The sequence below is a fragment of the Bombus affinis genome, chromosome 3 (assembly GCF_024516045.1).
Source record: "Bombus affinis isolate iyBomAffi1 chromosome 3, iyBomAffi1.2, whole genome shotgun sequence".
NCBI lineage: Eukaryota > Metazoa > Arthropoda > Insecta > Hymenoptera > Apidae > Bombus > Bombus affinis.
The window spans coordinates 3,773,822-3,787,285 of NC_066346.1; the positions used below are offsets into that span (position 1 = coordinate 3,773,822).

General features: G+C 46.0%; 1 long non-coding RNA gene across 1 annotated transcript; it reads right to left on the bottom strand.

Annotated features, from left to right (window-relative positions):
* Positions 1-1,416: 1,416 nt before the first annotated feature.
* LOC126914131 (uncharacterized) lies at positions 1,417-12,539 on the bottom strand. The gene is made up of 3 exons (XR_007709576.1): positions 11,614-12,539; positions 3,102-9,077; positions 1,417-3,044 (listed from the first exon to the last, which is right to left on the bottom strand). It is a non-coding gene; the product is annotated as an uncharacterized LOC126914131 (long non-coding RNA).
* Positions 12,540-13,464: the final 925 nt, after the last annotated feature.

Sequence of the window (13,464 nt, forward strand, 5' to 3'; positions counted from 1 at the left end):
TATAGAAACACTCCGCAACGCCACTATTACCTGTTCTTTCAGTAAAACAGAAAGGTATTCTGCTCGTGTTGCAAATAGCGAAGCCAAGGTCTCCGATGTAAGTTAAAAGGTGATTTATTAACTATTCTCTTTGCCTCTTGAAAAGAAAATGAACTTTCTTCAGGCATTTTACGATCCTCGTCATTTTTATTATCGTTCCTAGTAAAGCATAAATCCACTTCTTAAATGGAACATAAGGATCTTCGAACGATCCTCCTCTAAACGAAGCTAGGTAAATTGGAAGCGACACGAGTCGAGAGAAAGGAGTCGGTGGAAACGCGTGAAAATCTGATTCCGCCAGTAGGGGAGGACCCTTTGAACAGGGAGAGAAGGTTCCTCTTATCTTCCCCTCCGTCCGTTGCTCCCTCGGATGGATCGAAAAAGTATCTGGCCCAGAGTTAAAAGGGGAGTCTCGTAGATCGGCATCGCGGTTCACTGCTGCGAGCACGATGTGGGTGTGACCTGGTTTCCGAGAGTTTCACTTTCCTGTAACATCGTTGCACGGAGGAGGTAAGGAGGATTCGACCCCAGAGTTACGTCATGCATTGTTATGCCGGCCGTAACGGGTCGTAGACGTACGTGCGGAACTCCGCGGGAATTAAAATAAGCGGCTGACTATTTTGCCCGCGTGGATGAAAACTATGGCTTGATTCTAGGGGGAACTTCGCGAGCTGCGCGATTCGTCAGAAGCGTTCACCGTGCTTGATTGCTGAGTCACAAAAACGGAAAGCCGGATACAAACGTTTGAGCGTTCCAACCGTTTGATCCTTCGCCGAGCCCTTGGTATTTCTCTATGACTCCTCGTTCACGTAAAAACTGCCAAGTCCGCGCGAATCAGCTTTACCATAACGTTCTCGATTCGAACGACACGAAACGCTCAGTTGCTTCGGAACGGAGCATAGAGTTGATCGATTTACGCGGATTCCACGGCGCACAATGGCAACATTAACGAATTCATAACGCGTGCGATGCGTAATGCACACGCTCGCGTGTCGACGTTCATGTACGCGCCTGCGCCTATCTTCGCCACGATCCACGAGCGTGTGGCGGCATATATAAAAGAGCGTTCTAGCGTGCGACCTATATTCCACGCCTGCATTGCTATATTAGACGCGTACGACGCATCAGGGACACGCCTGAAAGCGTCTTCCTCTTCTGACCTGATGCCAATCAAACACCAGTTCACTGAATAATTCGGCGGTTTCTACTGTCAGCTCGTGGTACGCCTCTCGTTCATCCTTTGTCGCAGACAACGGGATTGGTCTTTCGGTCGCAACGCCACGTACGCGATGACATGACTTAGATTTTTTAATCAAGAGAAATAAAAGAATAGCAGAAGGTAAGAAAGTACAATGACATTTAATTTTTTACGCCTCCTCATATTTATTAACGTGTATCGCCGAAGAAAGTTAATAAAAAGCTGCAATCGGTATTTCATATTCGGTAATAAGAACCGTCGAAAAAAGTGCAATAAAAAGCAGTAATCTCGAGATACCGGTGCACCAGCGCGACTCTGAATAGCAGCCAGACTCGTCTAATGATTCGTCTGTCGGTGGGACGCATACATAAAAATGTGTGTGTGTACGTTTACGCACCCACGCGGCCACGAGGAAGTCAAGAATTTATTTTTATCGTGGTTCTTCCGTACGACCGAACGTTACGGTCTCTCGATCGATGGACCCGCACCGCAGAGACGACACCGTCTCCTCGGAGTGTAAATTACAATTTGACGAACAGACAAATGCCTCTAGCACCTTGCTCTATCTGTGTCCAAACAGTGGCGCGCGTTTGCCGACGTATTCTTGGTACAAATACAGATGATCAAACACGGATTGTCATTCTTGACGTTCTCGACAGGCGCCAGCGTGGTGGTACGAAAATCGAAAATAATCGCGTTTCCGTGAAATTCTGTGTGTTTATTTCTTACGGCACGAGATCCCGAGTTTTTTCACGGTCGAGTCGTGGGTACTCGCGGCGTGCCGAGCGAAGAGAATCCGCGATACACAGTCGCACAGAACTCGATCGATCGTTCTCAGCGGCAATATCGTCGATCAGCATCGATCGATCCCATTGGCAAGCATCTCGCTACAGACGATTCGGAGTTGGCGCGCGGTACGATATTAATAACCGAGCGAGAAAGAAACGCAACGATTCCGTTCGCCATATGGTCAACCTAAATTCTAAGAGTCCGTCGTAACTAGCATAACCGGGATAACCTACATAAAGAGAACTAGAGATACTAGGGCTCCGCCGACTGGAGCATACGACTCGACGAACCAACCAACGAACCGACGAATCCGCACAGCGCCGGCTACTGTAACAACATATGTACGGCGAATGTCGAGAATTCCTTCCACGTTCTTCGACCGCGGAAAAAAAGTGAATGAAACGTCCGGCATAGCGATGCCCGAGATCCCGCGACCCGCTCTGAAACTTGCTTATTAGAACGTCTATCAATCGTGGTTCTGACGATGCTATCGAGAACGTAGCGTCGCTCTTCTCTGTTTACTCTTCTTAATGATCGAACGAAGAACAAGCAAGATGTTTACCATACGATACCACGATCTTAATAAAATTACCTACTTCCTTTCCGTCAAGTAAGAAACTACGTCCAGCTAACGAAGTCATAAGACATGCCGATGTTTCGATATTAATATTCGTTTGGCGAAACACGAGAAAAGCCTGAGGACTTGGATGGCGTTCTCTCCGATTCGACAGCCAACTCTGCACAGTCGTTGTCCTCCTATGGACTGCGGTCGGGACTTCTCCCATTAAATCACAAATGAATGACATTAGCGGTGCTATAATATCGTACCACTATTACCGTGACGGGTATTACGTGTCACGAGGCGCGCTCGCTCCCTCTTGTCTCCTTCCTCTTCTCTCTCTCGTGGCCGCGGATTCCCCGTCTCGGTCCCTCGCCTCGGCAACTCTCTCTTTCCATCTCCCTACGCCAGTCTCTGGAAACACTCTTACCGTTGCATGCAAGGAATCAGGTCACTGCGCTGCAAGAAAGCAAAAGCGACGGTACGAGCCACGGATTAGTATTATCGAATATATACCTATATCCTCCGGAAAAGGACGATGACTAAGGCGTCGTTTCGACAGAACTTTCGCGTACACATACGGCCGAGCATTGGCATGGCGCGCGAGCGAGCGCCGCCCCGAACCTCGGCATATGTTTCACGGGAACGCTTTTGTTTGTTTTCTCGGCTGGCTTTCCGCCGCGGAAAAACGAAAGCGTTTTCGCTTTCGGCCGATCCACGCGATCGTTCCACACGAATACGTCCATCGATTTTTCGTTTTCTCCCGAGAAGAATCTTTCTCATTTACCAACGACGAATTTTAAACATCATCCGTGGATAATTCATTCTTTCGATCGTGACGTGGTTCTTTCTTGTGGCCAAGTTTGAAAGCTTTTTAATCGTGAAATTCGTTGGATATCGTACTTTTTGCGAGTCGCGTAGAACCAACGTGGTTGTAAATATTCCTGAAAAAGTCGTGGTGGAAGTCAGATCATCTAGCCGGGTCGTAGTTCAATGTCGCTGTGTGTGCGGTAGGAGTTTCGTAAACGTGTAATCCGCGGCGATCAGATCGTGCGTAACACGGTTCGTTAGAAAGAGAAGCAGAAAAGAAGAAAGAAAAGGAACGAATTGCCTAGTGAAGCGTGTACCGCGAGATTATTATAAACACTCGCACTGACCAAAGAACGGGATTTAATTGATTGCAAGATATCGCCGACGACCTCGTATCTATAGCCGCGGCAATCCTTCGTATGTAATTAAAACAGGAGCGGAACTCACCCGTTAAAAAAGCAGTTAGGACGAAGAGAAAATTTCTTCAGAGACCAACTTACAGCCGGTTTATTTCGATTTACGAAACGGGAACGCATCGGCTGGCCTGCATAAATGCAACTAGGCTAGTTGAAACGCGCAATAACAAAGTTCGTGTTCCTCCGCCGCGGTGCGTGAACGCGTTAATTAATTAAAAAAGCTAACCCATTATACCCCTCCACTTCAACTTTTAATCGTATTTCCGTACTTATTGTTGGTGCACGTGTATCTGATAAAGCTCGCCTTTATCTAATATTAAGAAAATCACGTATCACGGTATCTGCGATGATTCACGCATATTTCTACCATAGGAGAATAAGCAAATCTAAACGAAACGAGAGTTTTTGAAAAAAGAAAAACGGGTCAGGCTGTTTCCAAAATACTCCAAAACGATGGTTTCCAAGAAGCGTGTCTGAGATATTCTAGGATCTTGTAGGGCTGCAGAGCATGCCAGGCTTGACAACGACAGCTTTGGGAGCAGTTCAACTATAAAGTTATCGTTATTAACAGCATATTTGCGTCCGTGAATCTTTCTTCTGCACGCGTCACGTAGGAACACCATACAATCGTCGTCGTGTCGCCCTCTCAAGCCCGTTCACTCATGCAATTTATGACACGTCGCGCGCGTGTTTAACAGTAGAAAAGGTCGAATATACGAGGACATGTCTGACCACCGACGTTACTCATTCTACGAATCGACGCAGGTCGGAACAAAGCGCCACGATAAATCGTGTAGAACGTGAACTATAGACAGGCGCATCGTGACGTCCTATTTGGGTTTTGCAAGTTCGCGGTTTTGCACGTGGACCGATACCGTCGAGTCGACAGAAACGATTGTTCGGCACAGGTAAAATCGCGTGTTCTTTCGTAGTTCATCGAACTGTCATTCGCGTTCGTTCCCGGCCATTCGATTGCACGATATGAAATTACTCGTTCCGATACTCGCTCTTTCTACTATGGAAAGATTCTTCGCAATTATATAAGAGGTCGATGGGACGCACGAGGACCGTACAGATGCCAGACGAAAAAAGGACCGGTTTCGCGTGCTCGCGAGAACGCTTCTAATTTTCCCCGAGAAACGGTCAGCCTCGAAACTACTTTCCGGATTCCACGAGCAAGGACGGACGGATCTCATCCTTCGAGGTTTCTAGATGCTCCTCTCCCGTCGCCATCGTCCAACTCACCACACTGGTACGAGATACTCCTTTGTCACCGCGATCGCTCGCGGACATTGTGAACAACCGCGGCTTTTTTCAATCGATTCTTCGTCTCTTGGAATCGCCAGCAAATAGCGGTCGTTCCATTTTTTCGATCAACGCAACGACACAGAAACAGGTGACCTTTTCTACGAAACTGCGTTCGAGAGCCACTGGCCATTGGTGGGACGCGGTAAATTGGTTTCTGGCCGCAACTGAAATTAATCGATTTTCGGCAAAAACGGAAACCAAACGGAGAAAAAACGTAATCCTGATCGTTAAGTCCTGACCGATTCACGAATTACGATAATCGTACGCAAATTGTACGCGTAATTGTTTACGATCAAATGAACAGGCCGGATTACGATAGATACTGGCCAGGCTACGATCGACAGTCGCAGTAATGATGGCGACTGCGACGACAACGCGATCATAATAATTATTGCATAATGACGACGGCAAACCTGCCTACCGGCGAACGTGGTAGCAATCACTTTCCTTTTTCAGTGGCCTGGATCATCCTATCTTCCTCTCCGAGCTTCGCGATCGCTATCGTCCCCCCGTTTGCATCGACTCTACGATCTACCCAATCGATGCAAACGCTCGACAGCAAAATTATCTTTCTAGCAGGTTACATAAGAAACTAGGATAATATAGATCCGTTTAATCGACTGCTTTAATAACAGTAACGGTGAGAGGTTCCGAAAATAAAGGTTAAAGCATCTATCGCATGTCGAAGCGTATTAGACGTTTATTTTTAGCTAAAATTTGTTACATAATTATAAAATAGAAAACTCGTAGGAAGAGCGAACTACTGGCAAGGATTCAAGTATCTGCTCGTTTAATAACGTACCAACAATGTTGCGAATACGAGACTACTTCCAAATATAAAAGAAACGTATAAAATTTACTCTGTGAGAAGCGAAACTCCGATCACCGTGACCGAATTATTTTCAACTTTCGTGATCGCGTAACTCAATGAACAAAAGTATGCGCAAAGACGTAGCCAGCGAAAAATCTCAGATCTCGAGAAATAACTTTCGCTCGTGCGAGGATCGCGAAGGATCGAAAATCTACTGTAACTGTATTAGCCCGGTTATTCACTCTTTTTACGCGAAAGAAACCTCGACCGAGGGATACAGAGCGATCGAGCGACGCAGTGCATCCACTTGGCGCTTCTCAGCCACGTGTCCATAGGTATACGCGATTGTTCGTGGCGTGTTCCACGGTATACGCATACGAGGATCACCGAGAGCACGCCCGGACACCTTTTATGCCGACCGACGTGTCTTTGAAAGAATACTAATGCACGTCGTCCTCGACTGTTCTAGTAGTAGCTCTCGAACCGACAGCTTCCGGTCACGTCGATACGATGAAAAACTACTTGGGAAGAACGAAAAGGTTTTCTCTCGAAAGTAGGACTCGAAATCTCTCCCTATATATTTAGTATTTTCCTCGCTTCTCGACTGTGCCGTATAAATGATTTTAAAGCAAAGTTAACCTTACTTTCCGATGGCGCCAAGCTTAAAGAAAGGAAATCCGTTTACGTGTATCCGTGTACGCATATTGCTATTGACTCTGGATACAACGATCGACTCGCAACATCGCGTGCATTCGGCGAGAGGAATCGTATCGCGACAATATCACGGACTGCAGAGAGTAAAGGCAACGAGCAGCTGGCGTAATCGTAATTCATAATCGATACCGTGATCGAAAACGAGTCTTCTCAGCTGGAGCAGGGAACAAGATCGTGTTGTGAACGGTCCCGATCGCCGGTAAATTGCGTCGAGATCAGCGGAATAAGCAAAAAATAACGAATGCGATTTAAAAACAGGCGGGCGCACACGTACACACCACATACGTCCTTGGACCTCAATCCGCATCGCGCACTCTTATTTAGGTTATTCGTCTTGTTTAATCGGCAAACAATTCCGTGTGTCGCCGTTGAAACGCCACGGCGAAACAAAAAGGAAAGCAAGCGTCACGGAGGAGCGACAACGACGACGAGTCTCGTTCCAAGGGAAGCTATAAATCAACAACATCGGCGAAGGAACTCGTAGGACACCCGTGTGTCGCGAGCTTGTTCACGATTTTGCTCGAAAAACACAGGTCAGGTAGAGAACCAGCGAGTAATTTCGGTGCGCTCTACCACGCTCGTTCCTTTCCCTAGCTCTCCGTGTTTCTCGTTCGTGGCTCGGGAAGTGGGTCAGCCAGATACGAAGAAGCGTAGGAGAAGAACATGGCAGCATCGTGAGCTCGAGGATAGGAACGGGAAACTTTCGAGTGTCGTTCTTTCGAGTTCCTGTTCGCTCGTCGGATAAGGGTTTCGAGGCTGACAGATACAACGAGGAATTTAAATATAATATGTGGTCAGCGTAAGAACAGCTATAGTTGGCAAATATAAACGCGAAGTATTTATTTGTTGGAAATTTTTCGATCGAATAAAATTGTTGTGATTTGTCATCAGAATACCTTGATGACGCGTATAAACAGCTTTCTTCCGGTCAAGAGTCCGATACCGAGTAAAAAGGTTGCAGTGAGGTCAGAACGATAATATGCGACGATGCCGCATTCTTTCGCTCCTTTTTCCTTCACACCCGCTCCTCATACATACGATGTTTGTTATACGTATTCATTGCGTAACCTTTCGGTATACCAAGGAACACAACAGAAACTGCGAATGAGAGCATAGGGTATCACGTATCTATAGCATGAATTTTAGTAACGAACTGCGTAGAAATCAGTGGATCGGCACGATTAAATGGAGAAGAAAAAAAGACACAGATAGGTGGAAGAAATAACGAGACAGATAACGCGGGGAGAAATAAAAATGATAAGAACTTCTTTTTATCGTGCCAGCGGTGGCGATCACCGTGACCCATGAATTGTTTTTGTTCTATTCCGTACTTATTCCAGACGAACAAATAATTCCATTCTTCCCTCCGAACTGTCGTTTGGCCGCAGATTTTGTAACGTCCGCGAGAATTCACGTGTTTACGGACGCTCGAGATGATCTTGAACGCTTGCGGGACAGATGTTTTATCGGTAAAACTCCAAGATTCCATCTAGGTTTAGTTTTCGAGGAGCCGACTTTACAATCGCGTTTTAAATCTCGCAAGGAACTATCCGACAGAGTGCACGATGTCTCTTTCCACTTTGAGGGGAAACGGACGGTGACACAGAGACATCCGGAAACGAACATCGAAGCGCTTCGACAAATCGATAATTCTGAGTGATTTAGCAGAGATATCGAATGTACAGTCTGTGTCGACAAACGATATTTACACTCCGAGTCTGTTTTCACTAGTCAGATAAACGTATTTGTCGATCATCGCGCGGCCCGACTTTGCATGTGCTTTTCATTCGACACTTTCTGCGCAACCATCGTCGGAGATTACGTTGCCCGCCGGGCCAAGCACGTGCTCCATTTGGCGCGACGTTCGCGTGATTAGTGATTACAGGATTCCAGCGTTTCTTCGTGCAACGCTATCAACGACAAAGCTTCTCCAATCGTAAATGTAAATACGCCGACGAACTTGCTCGACTCGACTCAATCCTCGTGGAAAGCGTTTTAATCGGTCACGATAACGTTTCACCTCGATGCGGGGCGGCAAATGATCGTTCATCCGACATGTCCACGGAATTCAGTACGATTATCATTCGCAGCTTAATCGCTAAACTCCTTTATATCATCGTTAATAACTTTCGAGGCAATAGAACGGAATTTTCAATGATAGTTACAGATAGCTAGAATCGTACGAGACGATAAACTCCGATAAACAATCGATAACCCAGCAGTAAGAATCTTTTTCCAACATCGTTCTATCATTTTTGTGACCTTATCGAACGCGTGCAGATATAACCTTCGATTTATTAGGTCTATCGGAAACTTCTGGTATTTTTCGTCCGCTTATTACCATGAATCGTGTTTATGCGCCACTTATTTCCCATACTCCTGCACATATGACAACCCAGATGTTGTCATTTCCATAAATATGTGCAATATCACCTACAACGAATAAAACGAACAAATCATCTATATCATCGATAGAGATCGTTTGCCTGTGCGATTCCGAAACATCGAACAGCCCCAAAGCTTTCATCCATCCGAAGCAAGACAATAACAAGAAGAAACAAAAGAACGTTCGAGACGCGTTCGATCGAGCGACTACGAATAAATTAAACGAGCGGCCAGGGCCACACCGTTACGAGATCTAATTATGCCAGCGGGAGTAATTCTTGCCGGATTCCCCGAGAGAGGAAGGAACGAGGCGCGGACGCTCACACGTGCGTGCACGCGTGCACGGGACGCGCACACGAACATGCGCAGTGCCACCCGGACGCACCCGCGTCGCTCTGAGGCCGTTATTCGCGCATGGCTCGCAAGGTCGCGTAATGTGCATCATGCATCTGCAACTCTCGCTGGAGAGTAATACGCGTACAAATACACGCGGCTCGCGTTGCGGGTCTCGCGTTCTTTATTCTTCCTTTCCGCTTTCTCGATCGGCAGCGTCTCGCCGATTCGTCGGCGTTTCGTGATACGTCCATCCGCTACTCCGGCAATCCGGATGCAAACTGTGAACGGGCGAGCAGATGACGCAAAGTGACCCTCGATTGTGTCATGTTACGATGCCGCGTATTTATAGTTGGTATACGCAGGCGTCAGAGGAACGAACGTCACCGTCGCGGAACGAAACTCGAGCGTTTCATTGAAACGAAACGACACGAGAATGGACGTTCCTCTCGATCCTGTGAATCACTGATAGTATACTTGTTCGATCGTGTCGCGAGTCGAGTTGCAAGTATTTCGGGTTCCTTGCCCGGATAACGAACAATCGCTGACTCAATACGATCCTTACGCAATTTACATTTCGATGTATTGGTAATTTTTATGAGCGCAAAAATCGTCTGCGATAAATCTTGGCAACCGTACCGTGTATAATAGACAACTGTTTGCTTGGTCGGTCGGCTCGGTGTATACTTACCTTCACGTCCAATTATTTAATTCTCCTGTGACGCGAATGGTCGGACGACTCGGCAGCGATTCGATTATTGTCCAGAATTTTAGACACAATAGTGGAAAAAATACAAAGGTCGCCGGATAGTCGGGAGCTTATCACAAACGGTAGCCACGAAATTGGATTAACTCGTACGATCGCAAAGATATCAGCGATGAAGCGCGGAAATTGATGCCGAGTAACTCGAGAGATCATCGACGCAACCGTAAAAAAAATACTTTCGTCGCAAACTGATGGTTTTCGTTTCCTCCGCCAGCGGAAAAATACAGTGAACCCCGAATTCACAGACTGGTTTATACGGCAGATGTAGCGCCGCCTGCAATCACAGCTGTTTCTCGATAATACGCAACGAAGCACGAATTACTCGCCCGTAACGATAATGTAACATGTATCGACGTAAAGTGGATCGTCATGTGGATCGTCATGTGGCATAGCCAGTGATTTCTGTATCGTATGAATATTTGAAATTTTTGAAATTGATTATAGTTGCGACAATGATCGACTCCGGAGAAAATCAGTCGTATCAGACTGACTGACTAAATTCGTATCGACACAGGTCTATTTTAATAGTGGAAACTGCAGTCGATATATCCTGTCAATAACGTAGACTAATTAATTGTAGTGCTAATAGGCTAATAAGACCTTTCGCTAGGCAAAGATCAGCATGATAGATACGCGGCTGTGTAAAGCCTATTGTTTGGCGAGCCGGCTCATCGCGTGGGCTACAGATCAAAGTGATCGTAACAGAGACTGCCAGCCGACTGCTGTACGTCTGACGTGAGCAATTCGACGATTCTACCAACAGCCACGCTATATCGTCTTTGAGATTAACATAAAACCGTTTCGTCGTCGAATCTATTATAGAATCGTCCTAAGGGGATTTCGGTCGAAATCTGACAAGGATTAACGGATACGGAAGTGCGCAATGCATTACAATTTCGAAAGACGATACCTCGCCTTGAGCCACGACGTCAGTTTGATCCACGACGTCAGCTTGATGAAGCTCGAGAAAGAGAGAAGGAAACGTGTGCCGAAAGTGAGTCATCGAATTATTGAAAGGTAAGTGCATAGAGGCCATTGGCACGTCGTTAATGACCGTCGATCTGCTCGTCAAGCTCGCGCGATAAACGCGCTTCCCCTCATTATTTTTCATAGGATTGGAACGTATAAAAATTGATACGCAGATCGTCAAGGCAGGAAGAAACAGATAAACTTTTCGATTGCATTATCGTCACAGACGATAAGATCGTTTTTCCTGGACGTGGACGTCGACACGTTCTAAGAATGAAATTGATGACCAAGAAAACTGAACACGTCGGCGCGTTTTTTGCAGTGAGGAAATATAGTTCTATTTTTAATAGAACCAGAGACGGAGAACGATTTAGCGGATAATATCGCACCGGAATTTAACTTGGATGAATTAATCGACGTGGCAGAACGCGTAGGTGCACTCGTCGACCCACGTCTTGGCCCACGTGCATCTTCCATCGGGCTTTTAATTCAGCCGTAGCTTCCAACGCTAATTACCTGACATGACGAGTGGTCCGTTCGTTCGAACGAAATCACAATCACTCGATGATATCAGAAACGAGATCGTCGGACCATCTATATGTCTACCTTTCGTCGTGTTCGTTCTACATTCTGTAGAAGCTCAACCATCGAGGGAAAACGCGAATGTAGAATTATTTTTGTCGCAACGATAATGATTTGTATAGCGATACTTGCACTAATTGAAAGTCACACCAACTGGCAAATGTCTAAGCTTGTTCTCAAGATTACGAATCTGTAGACTCAGCGTTTTCCACGAACTCGACTAACAAAATCGCGGCACAATTTTCGTCCTACGATAAGTTCGCGTATGATATTTTTGATCAGTGGAAGAATACGTCAACGAGTATGACTTCAGGATGAAATCAGCCAATGTAGGAGATCCATCCAACCTTTCTGTAACATTGACTAACATAGATCTCGAAAGAAGTCGACGTATGCCGAAGATTCTCCGGTTTGACAAAGGATCCTCTTAATCCGTCCGAATCGTATTTCTGTCGCTCGTTCTATTTTTAATCGCAAATATTTATTCAATAAGAAACGTGCGAGCTGTATTCGACTCTATTGCATCACGATGTGCGCCATTCGCTAACGATTCGATATTCCTGTTTGGTGGTAAACATAAAGCGTTTCGAGACGCGACACAATTCGCGCTTATCGTCCGACTTTCCCCCTTTTCGCTCTAACAGGTGTCTCTGACACACTTGCAGCACTTTACGACGCTTGTTGCGTCGAACAAATACAAGATGGGCACGAACAAACGCGCGATAACGCGGACCGTTTTAAAGCGTAATGTCGATTTTCACGTGATCAAACCCGGGAAATTTCCTGTCACTCTACGTGATTCCCAACTTTCCGGTCTTGGTTCTTCGTTCACGGCCACAGCCTCAAGGAAAATACGCTACTTAACCGCTCGCAGTTGTCAAGTATCAAGTTTCATTGTCAACGTTCATTTTCGCGAAACGAAATATTCCCCCTATTCCGGAATAACGTTCGCTTTCATACGTTACGTATGATGAATTAGATCGAAATAAAAGTAGACGACGACGCGGTTTCTCGTAACATTATGCAATTAAGTTTATTATTATCGCCCTAAATTACGAGGGTAATTAACATTTCCACGTAGGAAATCTATTTTGCATCTCCGAATCGATGGGTTACGACAAATCTCTCGGAGCTAGCCGTTGGCCGATGCGATGTCACGATGGTGGACGCTTCGGTCAAGAAACGTCGCGCACGTGTCGCGTGAAATCATGAATGAATGCACCGCAGAAATTGCGCCAGCGCGAGATTCGTCTCGGTACGCGTAATCTGTAGCTATTTTTAAGTAGAACGCAGACGATTATCAGCGATCCTCGGGAGATAACGACGTTCGCTTATCGATATGGTCATGAATGTTTCCCACGAACTGCGTAAGTAATTGTCAAGCAAAACAAAGGCTTCCCAGGAGAAACAGAATTTATCTAACAAAAAGGCGAAAGCAATGAAATTGATCGTTGTGTGACTCGTGGCACTTATCATCTTTGCATGATTGTCGTTGTTTTAATCACGCGTATATTTTGTTTATCGAACATAGATAACGATCGAACGTGTCGCGTTGAACACGCTAATTAAACCAGAACAATGCTAATCGAAAATCATTCAAATCCAGACACTTTTCACAGTAGTTAAACGTTGCACCGTTGACGACCGTCGGGAACTTTGAGTTGACGAAAGATGGTGTGGAGCTCGCGACGAAAGCTCAGTCAACTCCATCGCGATGCGGATGGATAAGGAAATTATCCAATCTAACTTGATTCATTGCTTAATTTGTTGCATAATGATAAGGCG